Source organism: Pelophylax lessonae (assembly GCF_965119305.1).
Source record: "Pelophylax lessonae genome assembly, chromosome: 8".
Lineage (NCBI taxonomy): Eukaryota > Metazoa > Chordata > Amphibia > Anura > Ranidae > Pelophylax > Pelophylax lessonae.
This window is the reverse complement of record NC_138775.1, coordinates 91365482-91379064: the sequence shown is the minus strand read 5'-3', so window position 1 is coordinate 91379064 and position 13583 is coordinate 91365482. Positions and strand designations below refer to the sequence as shown.

The 13583-nt window shown below is 47.5% G+C and overlaps 1 pseudogene across 1 annotated transcript; it reads right to left on the bottom strand.

The window, feature by feature from the left end:
- Nucleotides 1-436: 436 nt before the first annotated feature.
- LOC309561637 (lamina-associated polypeptide 2-like) lies at nt 437-1333 on the bottom strand (annotated as a pseudogene). The gene has a single exon. The product of its transcript is annotated as a lamina-associated polypeptide 2-like (transcript).
- Between the last annotated feature and the right edge of the window lie 12250 nt (nt 1334-13583).

Sequence of the window (13583 nt, the reverse complement as noted above, 5' to 3'; positions counted from 1 at the left end):
AGACTTGAGTGGGCGGCGACTGTCGGAGGACGTAAGAGAAACGTCTTTTAGTACGTTTTTCCGTACTGAATAAATAGTTTCCATCGAAAAATTTTTGTACCTCAGGAACCGGTTGAGCTTTTTTAGGTTTATTATCAGGCGGAACTTGCCTGATGCCTTTGGGACCACAAACACATGGGAGTAGAAACCTTGAAGAGGTTGATCTACTGGAACTAGAATTACTAGCTGCTCTGCCAGTTCTTGAATTCCTTGTAGTAGGGCTTCTTTTGTTAGGGGTTTTTTGGGGATTTGGGTCAGGGTTATTGTAATAGGAGGTATCAAAGTGAATTGAAGGCAATAACCTTCCTGAATGAGGGTGTAAATATATGGGGAGACTGAAATTTCTTTCCAATGGGTGAGAAATTGATTCAGTCTGCCCCCCACCTTGACGCTGGTGTCACTTGTCTCTTGAGCCTGCAGTGGAAGGAAAGAGCAAATTGTTCCTTTGTCTTCCCTTCCTGAAACGCCATCTTTTGTTAGGTTCTCTTTTACGTCTATTTTGACTTTGTTCCTGGGGGCCTCGAAAAAATTTCCTGGGAACCTCCTTCCTCTTCACCGGGAATTTCTTCCCCCTTTCTGAGGACCTGGCTAAGACCTCATCCAAACCAGATCCAAAGAGTAGAGATCCCTCAAAAGGCAAAGCGCAGAGCTTTGTTTTTGAGGTAAGGTCTCCCTCCCATTCTTTTAGCCAAATGGCTCTTCTGGCCGAATTTAAGAGGGCACCTGTTTTGGCAGAGGCTACAACAGACTCCACCGCTGCATCAGCCAAGTAAGCTACTGCTTTCCCTATTAGTGAAAGGGAGTCCTGTAGGTCTTGAGTTTTCTCTTGCGGTAAGTTTTTGTTCAGCCTGTCAAGCCAACAAAAAGTATTCCTTGCCACACAGGAGGCAGCTAATGCTGGAGCCATAGTAGAAGCATTAGCCTCCCAGGCCTTCCTCAGAAGGGACTCCGCTTTTCTATTCATGACATCCTTAATACTGCCTGTATCAGCAAAGGAGAGGTCAGACTTTTTGGTTACTTGTGCCAAAGGTGCATCTAGTTTAGGACTTATCAGCTGTTCGATATCCTCTTCCTTAAAGTGAAATCTGCGTTTCCAGGAAACTGGTCTGCTAAACTTAGTCTCCGGCCGTTGCCATTGTTGGAGAACCAACCCCTTGAGGGATTGGTGGATAGGAAAAAAAACTCTAGAAGGAGTCTTACCTAGACCCTTCTAGAGTCTATCCTGGGCTGAAGTCTCTTTTGGTAAATCGGGTATCTCTTCAGAAGCATACACTGCTTGAAGGAGCCCTTGCATGTTATCTAGCCAAAACAGATTTCTGGTTGGTTCTGTCTCCTCTGGTTTCTCTGAGTCCCTTTCTCCTTCTCCCTCTGAGCTGGATTGGGAGGCTGAGCAGTCTCTATCCTCTTCTGTCTACTCCTCTGTAACCCTGAAGGTAGACTCTGTGAAAGTAACTGGCTGGACTGTCCTGGCCTAACAGAAAGACTCTCCTGTGAGGAGGTACCCTCCCCTGCAGGAGACACGGTGGATCCTGAATTACCTAATGACGACCTCACAGTCTGAATTGTCGTCAGCATTTCCTCTTGGACAGTCTTTATGAAATCCTTCATTAGGGCTGACGATTCTTTCCCTGCTATCTTATAAATACATTTGTAGCAGAATGGATTTGTGTGGGAGCTAGGCAGTCTGTCTGCACAATTACCACACTTTCTTGAGGCAACAGAACCTAATAACACTGGTGAGGCAGTAGAGGTTTCCTGAGCACCGCTCTGGGACTATGGAAGACCGGATACAACATTAGTATCACTCTTCCAAGTTTGTAAAATATAAAGAATCATAGAAAGGACACTCAATCAGTCCGACTATGGTCAGGGAGAGGGAACATCAAGCATTTCTATGTCAGAAAAAAACATCAGCAGACTTAGAAAACGGTTGCCTAAACCAGATGCACTGCAGCACTTACCCGGGTCCAACCTGGGTTTGGCTGCCGTTGCTTGGCCCAGCCCTTCTTCCTTCCACGGTGGGTGAGTAGAAGGCTTCATCTCCCTGGCAGCGGTCCGAGCTCCTGCGGCCTGGGAGTCTGCACTACCGCATGACAGTAGTTCCGGCGTCTCCTCCACCTTCCTCTTCCGCATTGTGCGACAGGAACTGATGTCACTGGATGCTGCCGAGCTCCTTCCGCTCCGATAGCGAGGCTTGACGCGCCCGCGTCTGACGTCACCTCCGATGGGAAATTTGAAACCGAGTCCTGTGGAGGAGAGCTGCTGGCGCCGGGAAACGGAAAAAACCTAGAGGGTGACCGACGGTTTTACCGATGCGGGGGACGACCTATGAGAAACCCAAGGAAGGTGGCAGGTAGAGCTCCACTCTCACAGCTTTGCAGAACCTGGCTCACAGAGGGACCATAGGACTACAAAAGTCTGCAGGTCAGTGAAAATAAACGTTTCGGAGGAAGAAACACAATCTAAACTGAGGGGCAGAGGGAAGGGTGGGGCCTTTTAACTATGTTGATTGATTGTGTTTCCGGTAGGAGGAGCCTATCATCTCAAGTTTGGGCCGTCCTGGAAGGCGATTAGAGAAAGTGGCTTTTTTTAACCTGGACACAGTGTGGTCCACCTTAGGAGCCACAGTCCAGTGAGAATCCACCGGATCCACCGAAGGGATAACGGTACTGGAATCTCTTGGGCACCACAAACATATGTTTGATACAGCGCCATTGATCATTCACGGTTTCGTGAAACTCCTCGGGACAAGGAAAAACCGGACCCGATTTTATGGGCTTTGCGTGTCCCGAAGGAAACACGCTTACCCGACAGGGGGGGGGGGGCTCATCATCCAAATTTTAAGTTTCCTTAACAGAGCTGATAAGCGCGTCCACCGCAGCGCGGTCCAGAGGACGAATCCTCCTCCACATCCGACAGAGGAAAGGGACCACAGGGGAAGTTGTCTGTGGCAACCAAATCTGGCTCTGAATCAGAAGAGTGAGAGGGCATAGGTCGTTTTTTAGAAAACCCAGTCAGACATCAGCAAATCCACTTTTGACGCTAAAGTCACAAGTGCAGCAGATAGAGAGGCTATGGAAGCGGATGCAGGAGCATCTGAACCACCCACCAGGCCTGTGGGGAATTTGCTATCCTGGGACTCCATAATAGCAATACACAAATTTTGTGACGCTGGCCCTTTAAATCGGCGATTCCCACGGCCCCCACCACAAAACTGCACCGCAAATGGAGACCTTGTCCCTTGCTACAGGAATCTGTAAAAATGAGTGCTAGCAGGAATGCAGGCCAGAGAAACCAGTAAAAAGCCCCCTACAGTGTGTTATACTTGCCACGCTGCTGAGGATCTGAAGAGAAGGAGGAAGTGACCTCACGCCCCCAGAGGCAAACCCAGCCCTGAGCCAAAAGAAAATGGTTGTCAATAGAAGTCAATGGGGAGAAAAGCCCTGGGAAAATGGCCGCTGCCCACAAAGGACATCATGCCCACACTAAAGATGGTGCCCGATCGGCGCCAAAAGGATGACAGAAAATGGCTACTGCCCACACTATGAGGCAGAACAGCCTGCCCACACCCAAAATGACGGCCATGTGGAATATCGCTAATTGCGGCCCCAAAACACCATGCACTGGTCCCCACAGAGCACCACAAGCACCCCTGGGACGTAGGAGACCCCCCACACCTCGGTCAAACCGCGACAGCGCCCCCTGCAGGGACAGGGAAGGGACACACAGGAGCCGCACCTACAGCCATGAGGGGGATATCACAGAACCCATACCTGAACTGTCATCCCCAGAGGGCCCACATACATACCCCAATAAACATGGTCCAGAGATAGAGGGGTAGTCATGGGCACCGCTCTGCGACAGGAAACCTCCCACCCTGAGTGAGAGTGCCGTCAGCCAAAGGGGACGCTAGCAACACGCGGGCGTACCGCAGTTGAGACATCCCAGCGAAGATAGCAACTTCGCAGGCTAGTCCCTGACGCCAGGGACACTGCCGTTTGCGAGGCCTGGGCGTACCAATAACCTGCTAAACGCTCAATGGCAGGCTGGGAGTCCGTAAGGTTCTAGAACAACCAGCTCTGCAAACGCTGTAGTCTAAAGTATGACCAACTAAGCGAAGGAGAAAATAAAAAGCTATCTTTTAAAAGAAAACACTTTTTTTTTTTTTTAAGAGAGAAAACATAAGAAAAAAAGCTGAGACCCAAGTCTCAGCCAGGGAAACCCAGCCTACTCCTGAGCTAGGCAGCAGAAAACTGATAAGATACAGGAAGTAGTTGGGTGAGAATGTCTGTGGGACAGCCCCCTAGAGATGTGTCTGGTTAAAAAACCTGTTATTAACTGTTTAATAACTGCCTAGCTTACTCCTAGAGTGCACAGCCATTACCCAATCGTAATGAATTTAGAGCGGCGACGACTGTCAGAGGACGCAAGAGAAAAGTAATTGTGGGGGTTTGCTATAGGCCACCCAAGCAAAGGGAGGAGGTAGAACTGGAATTTATATCACTGTTGGGTAAAGTGGCAACACTGGGATCAGTCATCATATTAGGGGACTTCAATTATCCCGACATTGACTGGGAAGAGGGGACTACACACTCACAGAAGGCCCGTCTCTTCATGGAAACCTTACAGGACAACTACATGTCTCAGTTCGTGGATTCTCCTACTAGAGAAAATGCAGTGCTGGATCTATTGATCACTAATAACCCAGACCTAATCTCAGAAGTTGGAGTCCAGGACAACCTGGGCTCTAGCGATCACAGGATGATCACATTTAGCGTAAATAATATAACAAGGCAAGAGGGGAACATAAGAACCCTAAACTTCAGAAGGACAAACTTTCCCAAATTGTGCTCAATGATGGAAAGGGTAAACTGGCACCAAACCCTAGGAACACTGACCACTGAGGAAAAATCGGAATGCTTTAGGAACATATTAAACAAATGCATCTCGCAGTGCACTCATATGGGAAATAAATTTAGAAGAGAAAAAGCTTGGAGGAAGGCTAACGTGATAGCGATATTCAAAAAAGGGCAGAGGCATGTCCCGGGAAATTATAGGCCTGTCAGTCTGACATTGATAGTATGTAAACTTCTGGAGGGGATGATCAGGCACTATATCGTAGAGTTTGCTAGGGACAACAACATAAGCAGTAATCAGCAGGGGTTTACAAATGGGCGTTCTTGTCAAACCAATCTTTTAACATTCAACGAGGAGGTGAGCTGTGAGCTAGATAGGGGGAAACCATTGGATGTGGTGTACCTGGATTTCGCGAAGGCGTTTGATACAGTTCCCCACAAGCGCTTAATTTATAAAACAAGGTCTGCAGGCATCGACCGCAAGGTTTGCTCTTGGATATGAACTGGCTAAAAGGGCGTGTCCAAAGGGTGGTAATAAATAGCGCATACTAAGACCCCCCCATACACTGACACCTATACTGACCCCCTTGCATTCCCACATACACTGACCCCCCCATACACTGACTCCCCCCTACATTTCCACATACACTGACCCCTACACTAATAGCTATACTGACCCCCCCATACACTGACACCTATACTGACCCCCCCGTACACTGACCCCCTTACATTCCCACATACACTGACCCCTACACTGACTCCCCCCTACATTTCCACATACACTGACCCCCACTACACTGACCCCTACACTAATAGCTATACTGACCCCCCATACACTGACACCTATACTGACCCCCCATACACTGACACCTATACTGACCCCCCTACACTGACCTCCCCCATACACTGACACCTATACTGACCCCCACATACACTGACACCTATACTGACCCCCCTACATTTCCACATACACTGATCCCCCCATACACTGACACCTACACTGACACCTATGCTGACCCTCCTACACTGACACACCCTCCTCTACACTGACCCTGACACCCCCTTCACTGACCCCCCCCTCCCTCCCATTTCCACTTCCCCTACACTGACACCTATGCTGACCCCCCTACACTGACACCCCCCCCCCACTTCCCTGGGGGCAGTCAAGACATCACTTACCTTGTTCTGTGCCAATACACTGGAGACTCGAGGAGGGGTTGAGACAGCATGTCGGTGGCCGGCCCGGACAGCAGGGGGAGACTCCGGAAGCGGTGGTGCACATGCACCGAGCCACAGACTGGCATCTTCATCCATGACCAGCCCCGCCCCCTGGCCGCATGACACCTTCAGCGGTCCGCCGCTCGTCTTGCACAAAGCGGCGGTCACTGAGCCAAAAGGTGGAGTGCGGGCAACTTCCATATCTTCTATTGGTCTGGGGTGGTAAGTGGGGTCCCCCAAGGCTCAGTCCTGGGACCAACCTTGTTCAATTTATTCATAAACAGCATTGAGGACAGGATCAGTAGTTCTATATCAGTTTTTGCAGAGGACACAAAATTGGGCAGGGCAATAACTGCACAGCATGAAGCAGATATCCTACAGAATGACCTGAACAAAATAAACCTAATTTGCCATGTCGTTGCCCACTCTGTTAATGTGGAGAAGTGTAAGGTTTTGTACTTGGAGGGGAACCTTTTGGGGGGAATCAAAAATGGAGAAAGATCTGGGAGTCTTGGTAGAGGACAGACTAAGCAATAGCATGCAATGTCAAGCGGCAGCTGCCAAAGCCGGCAGAATATTAGCATACATAAAGAAGGGATGTATTCAAGAAATAAAACTATAATCCTACAACTTTATAAAAAAAACTCTGGTGCGACCGCATCTGGAGTATTCTGTCCAGTTCTGGTCGCCAGTCCTCAGGAAGGAGGGATGTGTTGGAGCTGAAGAGAGTCCAGAGAAGGGCAACTAAACTAATTAGGGGATTGGAGGACCTTAATTATGAAGAGCGTCTGCAATCGCTTGATTTTTTTCTCCCTGGAGAATAGACGCCTGAGAGGGGACATGATAGCAATTTATAAATACCTCAATGGTGATCTCAGCATAGAAAAAAAGCTATTCAGTTGAAAGGATTGCATGAGGACTCGAGGGCATACAATGCGATTAGAGGAGAAGCGTTTTAACCTCAGGCAACGCAGGGGGTTCTTTACTTTTAGGGCTACAAGATTGTGGAATTCTCTACCACAAGAGGTAGTTTCTGCGTGAAGTAGGGCTACTTTCAAAAGACTCTTGGACGTACATCTCAAGGATCAGAACATTCAGGGGTATGAGAGATGATTACGGCCATACACACCTACACAGGTGAACTTGATGGACTATTGTCTTTATTCAACCTCAACTACTATGCAACTATGTAAGAGGGAGAATGAGTGAAGCTACCAACATGATTAGAGACTTCGTGATTGCACATTTTTTTTTTTTTTTCTGCAATACTAAACTGAAGGACTTTTATTATATTATGTGTATGCACACGCCACTTTTGCCCTGAGTCACCATTAGTGGTTTACATCACTTATGCACTGAATTTTTGTGATTTGTTGATTTTTGGCATACGTTTTATTATATATATATATATATATATATATATATATATATATACACACAGGTCCCTCTCAAAAATTAGCATATTGTGATAAAGTTCATTATTTTCTGTAATGTACTTATAAACATTAGACTTTCATATATTTTAAATTCATTACACACAACTGTAGTGCAAGACTTTTATTGTTTTAATAGTGATGATTTTGGCATACAGCTCATGAAAACCCAAAATTCCTATCTCAAAAAATTAGCATATCATGAAAAGGTTCTGTAAACGAGCTATTAACCTAATCATCTCAATCAACTTATTAACTATAAACACCTGCAAAAGATTCCTGAGGCTTTTAAAAACTCCCAGCCTGGTTCATTACTCAAAACCGCAATCATGGGTAAGAGTGCCGACCTGACTGCTGTCCAGAAGGCCATCATTGACACCCTCAAGCAAGAGGGTAAGACACAAAGAAATTTCTGAACGAATTGGCTGTTCCCAGAGTGCTGTATCAAGGCACCTCAGTGGGAAGTCTTTGGGAAGGAAAAAGTGTGTGTCAGAAAACGCTGCACAACGAGAAGAGATGACCGGACCCTGAGGAAGACTGGGGAGAGGGAAATGCCAAAATGCCTGAAGTCCAGTGTCAAGTACCCACAGTCAGTGATGGTCTGGGGTGCCATGTCAGCTGCTGGTGTTGGTCCACTGTGTTTTATCAAGGGCAGGGTCAATGCAGCTAGCTATGAGGAGATTTTGGAGCACTTCATGCTTCCATCTGCTGAAATGCTTTATGGAGATGAAGATTTCATTTTTCAGCACGACCTGGCACCTGCTCACAGTGCCAAAACCACTGGTAAATGGTTTACCGACCATGGTATTACTGTGCTCAATTGGCCTGCCAACTATCCTGACCTGAACCCCATAGAGAATCTGTGGGATGTTGAAGAGAAAGTTGAGAGACACAAGACCCAACACTCTGGATGAGCTCAAGGCCGCTATCGAAGCATCCTGGGCCTCCTTAACACCTCAGCAGTGCCACAGGCTGATTGCCTCCATGCCACGCCGCATTGAAGCAGTCATTTCTGCAAACGGATTCCCGACCAAGTATTGAGTGCATAACTGAACATAATTTTTTGAAGGTTGACTTTTTTTGTATTAAAATCCCTTTTCTTTTATTGGTCGGATGAAATATGCTAATTTTTTGAGATAGGAATTTTGGTTTTTCATGAGCTGTATGCCAAAATCATCAATATTAAAACAATAAAAGGCTTGCACTACTTCAGTTGTGTGTAATGAATCTAAAATATATGAAAGTCTAATGTTTATCAGTACATTACAGAAAAGAATGAACTTTATCACAATATGCTAATTTTTTGAGAGGGACCTGTATGTATGCACATACATACACACACATATATATATATATATATATATATATATATCACATATTTTATTACTAAGAGCCACACACTGAGTATTGCAAAATACCCAGCATAAGCAGCGCCCACACCCACTAACATTTCCTATCATACACCATCATCGACCCAGGTAGTTGTTTAAATGGAGACAGCAGCTTTAGTATACACCTTTTTCCTATCAACTAGTCCATAGCACACATATACTACTTCTACACATAGAAGGCTTTTTATCTTAAGGCAGAGAATACATTACAATAAAAATTATCAGGGGGGGGGGGGGGGGGGGGGGGTCAGAGAAATTCATCTTGAAACAAAAATGGTATTTTTGACTTACTATAAAATCCAGGTCTCTGATGTTCATTGACGGACACAGCTCCTGTTCTTCTTAACCACTGGGTTATACTACCCCCGACAGGAGTAGAACACTAGGCAGAAAAAAGTCTGACTACAGTTATGGGGTATATTCCCTCTCTCTGCTATAGGTACTCAGTTTAGTTACAAGCAGTGTCAGAAGAATTACACGGTTGGGTGCTGTGTTCGTCAATTAACATTAGAGAAATTGATTTTTTACAGCAAGTCCAAAATCCCATTTTCTCATTTGTTTATTGAAGGACACAGCTCCTGATCTTAATCATTAGGACGTCCCAAAGCAGTGTTAACCATGAAGGATGGGAACAGCAAAAAAGAAATTCCCAAGGCTAACTATTATAGCCAACCAGGTAAACAGTAGCTCATCTGGAAAAAAAAAAAAAAAACGTGTGGCCAAAAGGAAGCATGCGCAGATGCCAACACATCCACTTCATAGAACTTAGTGAAAGTGTGCACTGACGACCAGGACGCCGTCTTGCAAACCTGCGTCACCGACGCCTGACAGAAAGCCCAGGAGGCACTGAGAGCAGGAGTAGAATGCACCTTAAAAAGGGAAAGGAGGAACCTAATCCTAGATGGAATAGACCTGAACCACCGTCTGCCTGAAAAATTCAGAAATGGTTGCAGAGGAAACGGACAATCCTTTCTGATGCCCCTCCGTGAGCACAAATGGTAAGTATGACTTCCTAAAAGACTCCGTAGCTGCCAGGTACACCCTAATTGCCCAGTTCACATTCAAGGCATGCGGCAAAGCAATTTTCTTTGGATGCGTTAGCCTGGGACACAGCAAAAGCAACACATCTTCATTCAAATTAAAAACAGAGACAACCTGAGGAAGGAACGACAGACAGGGGGGGGGGGCCAAAAAAACACCTTATTACCGTGAACCACCAGCAAGGTGAACTACAGGATAACGCCGCCAATTCCGACACCCTGCACGCATAGGTGAAGGCCACCACCTGGGACAATGTAAGCAGGAGAATCTCCCAAAGATTCTCAAAAAGAGGCTTCTGGAGGACAGAGCACCAAATTGAGGTGCCAAGGCGGCAACAGAGACCGCACTGGAGGTGTCAAATGCCTAACCCCCTGAAGAAAAGTACACACCAGGGAGAATGTGGCCAGGGGTCGTTGAAAGACTGCCAAGGCCGACACCTGACCCTTGATAGTACTCAAGGCTAGTTTCTGCTCAATGCCCCGTTAAAGAACGGTCACGATCCGAGCCACCGAACAAGAGCGAGGATGAACCCCAAGAGACTCACACCACGCAATGCATGTCTTCCACATATGATGGTAGATCTTCCTATAAGTAGGTTTCCTAGATTTTATCAGCGTTGGAAACACTGACTCAGACAAACCTCTATCCACCAGCGCCTGGCGTTCAACAGCCAAGCCGTCAAAGCTAGCGACTAAAGCAGGATACAAGATTGGTCCTTGGGACAGCCGTTACTCCCTGAGAGAAAGCTTCCAAGGAACGCCGCACCAGATCGGCATACCAAGCCCGGCGAGGCCAGTCCAGGGTCACTAAAATGACCGGAACCCCTTCTGTCTTGATCCTGCGTAGAAGTCTTGGCAGAAGCTTGAGAGGAGGGAAGGCGTAAATCAGACAATACTGACCCCCACGGGGCCACTAACGGAACACCCCCGGATGAAGGGACCACTCCCCTTGGTCCAACGTCTGTGGTAATCTGCCTGCCAGTTTTTCCCCCTGGGAACGTGTACGGTGGAGAGGGCCGGAACAAAGCGCTCTTCCCACCTTTGAATGCCCACTACCTCCAGAGCCGATAGGGCACTTCTTGTACCCCCCCCGGTGATTGACATAAGCCACGGCCATTGCAATGTCCGATTGAATGCGCACTGAACATCCCTGAAGACCATCTGTCCAATGTTCAAGGTCTGATCGCTTGGAGTTTCAAGCCATTGATTAGTAGTCGACTGTTCCAGTGTTCAGAGCCCCTGAGCAGAATATTTGCCAAGGACGTCCCTGCGAAAGGGGAAGGCGTGGGTCTCTTTATGCCAGCCCGTAGCCCAAAAGCCACCTCCACCGGGGAGGCAAGGGATCCAGGTCCGCAGTCAGTGCATTGATGGATAGATGGGACCCAGAGGGCCCCGCGGCCCCAGATAAGGGATCGGCTGTGCTCCAAGACTCCACGAGTCACCAGGGGGACCTCACAAAAAAAAAAAAAAAAAAAAAAAAAAAAAAAAAGAAGTGTAAAAACACAGCTAAGGGACAATCCCTCCCAATCCCTCCCCCCCCCCCCCTCTGGCAGCACCAACCTGTTGACAGTCACATTTTTCAATGGAAAACCACTGCCAAATGGCAGCCGGACACTAAACAAACATGGCTACTATGCATTGAGCCCACAGGCTACAAGAAAATGGCAACACCACGAGGCTCCCAGGGATCTCTAGTCCTCAAAGACAGGACGGGAGGGTCAGCCGATTGTCGGGCCGCCGCCGGCGCACACACCCCCCAGCATAGCACCTTGCCCCCACCCCAGGAGGTGGACGAGACCACCCACACAGCCCTAGCATAAGTGGAAGGGAGGTAGGATGTGGGGGACAGATGAAGGGGGTGCCTGACGGGAGGGAGGTGAACCTCGGGGGTCCCACGTTCACCCCAAAACCCTCCAGGGGGAGTGGGGGAGTACAGCTACTCACCATACCAGGAGGGCACTGCTCCAGACAGAGCCTCCTCTCCATCGAAATGACTTGGGCCAAGACCCAGTCGTATGCGACCTCGCGAGGCACTTAACTCGCAGGCCAGCCACCGTCCGGAGGGGCTACGTCGCAGCCGACCTAGCGCGGAGCTCTTGTCTGCACGGGCTCGCTGGCCAGACTAGGGTGACCACTGGATCTATATTATAAAGCCTGCTGCTCAGTCTGGCAGTTGACTGTAGATCTCACAGGAAAAAAAAAAAAAAGATGATATTTAAAGAAAAAATTGGAAGGACCAGAGATCCCAGCAAGGAACTAGGTCCTTACTCCTCACTAGGCAGAAAAAACTGAGTACCTATAACAGGGAGAGAGCATCCCCCCCCGGGACTGCCCATAGGCGTATCCAGACTTTTTTCTGCCTAGTGTCCTACTCCTGTAGGGGGCAGTATAACAATGGTTAAGAAGATCAGGAGCTGTGTCTGTCTATGAACAGAAGAGAAATACCCCCCCCCCCCCCAATTTTTCATTTTTTTTCCCCCAGTCCTTCCCATCTTTACTTCAGTCTCATAATATTGATCTGTCATTAGAACCACATTAGGGGTAATCTTCCTCAAATAGGGATTAAATGCCACCCATGCTGATATTTTCCATAGTTTAAGACATGACCAGTCTCCTTAACGTCCCTTGAACATCATGAATTCTACAAAAAGCTGTAGATGCCAGTAACTCTAATGCCCACACGATGCATGTTTGTCACTGGGTGGCCAAAGTTCCTGTGCTGAGAAAACATTCTTAGCACAGGGACTGAGCTGTAAAAGACAGCTCTCGGACCCCACTAACGATCAGTAGCAAGCAGGACCGGCTCCTGATCATGCGACGGCCAGTCCTTATGGTTCCCCCCCCCCCCATTGTACAGACCCTATCGAAGGGCTTCCGTGGCTGGGCAGAGGGCGTTAAAGATATGGGAAGGTTGTGATCTAGGAAAGGAGTACGAGTAAACCTTCCAAGCTTAAGCGCAATTACTAAGGATGCTCTTATAGCTAAGTGGGGGAACATCCTTAGCATTTGCCCTTAAGCTTAGAAGGTTTACACTTACTCTCCTTTTCTTTAATCCCTTTCTGCCCAGCCACAGCATCTCTTCAATAAAGAACAGTGGTCACATGATCAGGAGGCAGTCCTGCTTGCTATTAGTTGGGTCCGAGAGCTGTCTTTTACAGCTCGGCCTCTGTGCCAAGAAGGTCTTAGCAGCACAAACTCTGGCCGCCCGATGACACATGCCCACCCTTTTGCCGCCACTTTACACGGACTGCAACAGGTCAAAAAACAAAACAAAAAAAACCTTAGGTTTTTTGCTTCTTAGACAAAAGCACTGCTGTCACAACTTCTACAAAACTCCTCTCATCCACCTTTGATTGTTTAATCTCATCATAGATCAGGTCAAGAAAGTTATTATTTTGATTTCTTCATTAAATATTAATCTTAGCCAAAGTCCCTATTAAACCTAAACCCAATATAGTTTTGTTTCCTAGCTCTGTCTGCTATGCTTAGATATCACCCACACATGATCACGACCAACAGGGCCTTCTATAAGTGGATACACCAAGGAGCATAAGAAACACACAGGACAAGTGATAAAGGTTTGGTCTGTGTACAATCTTTATTTCA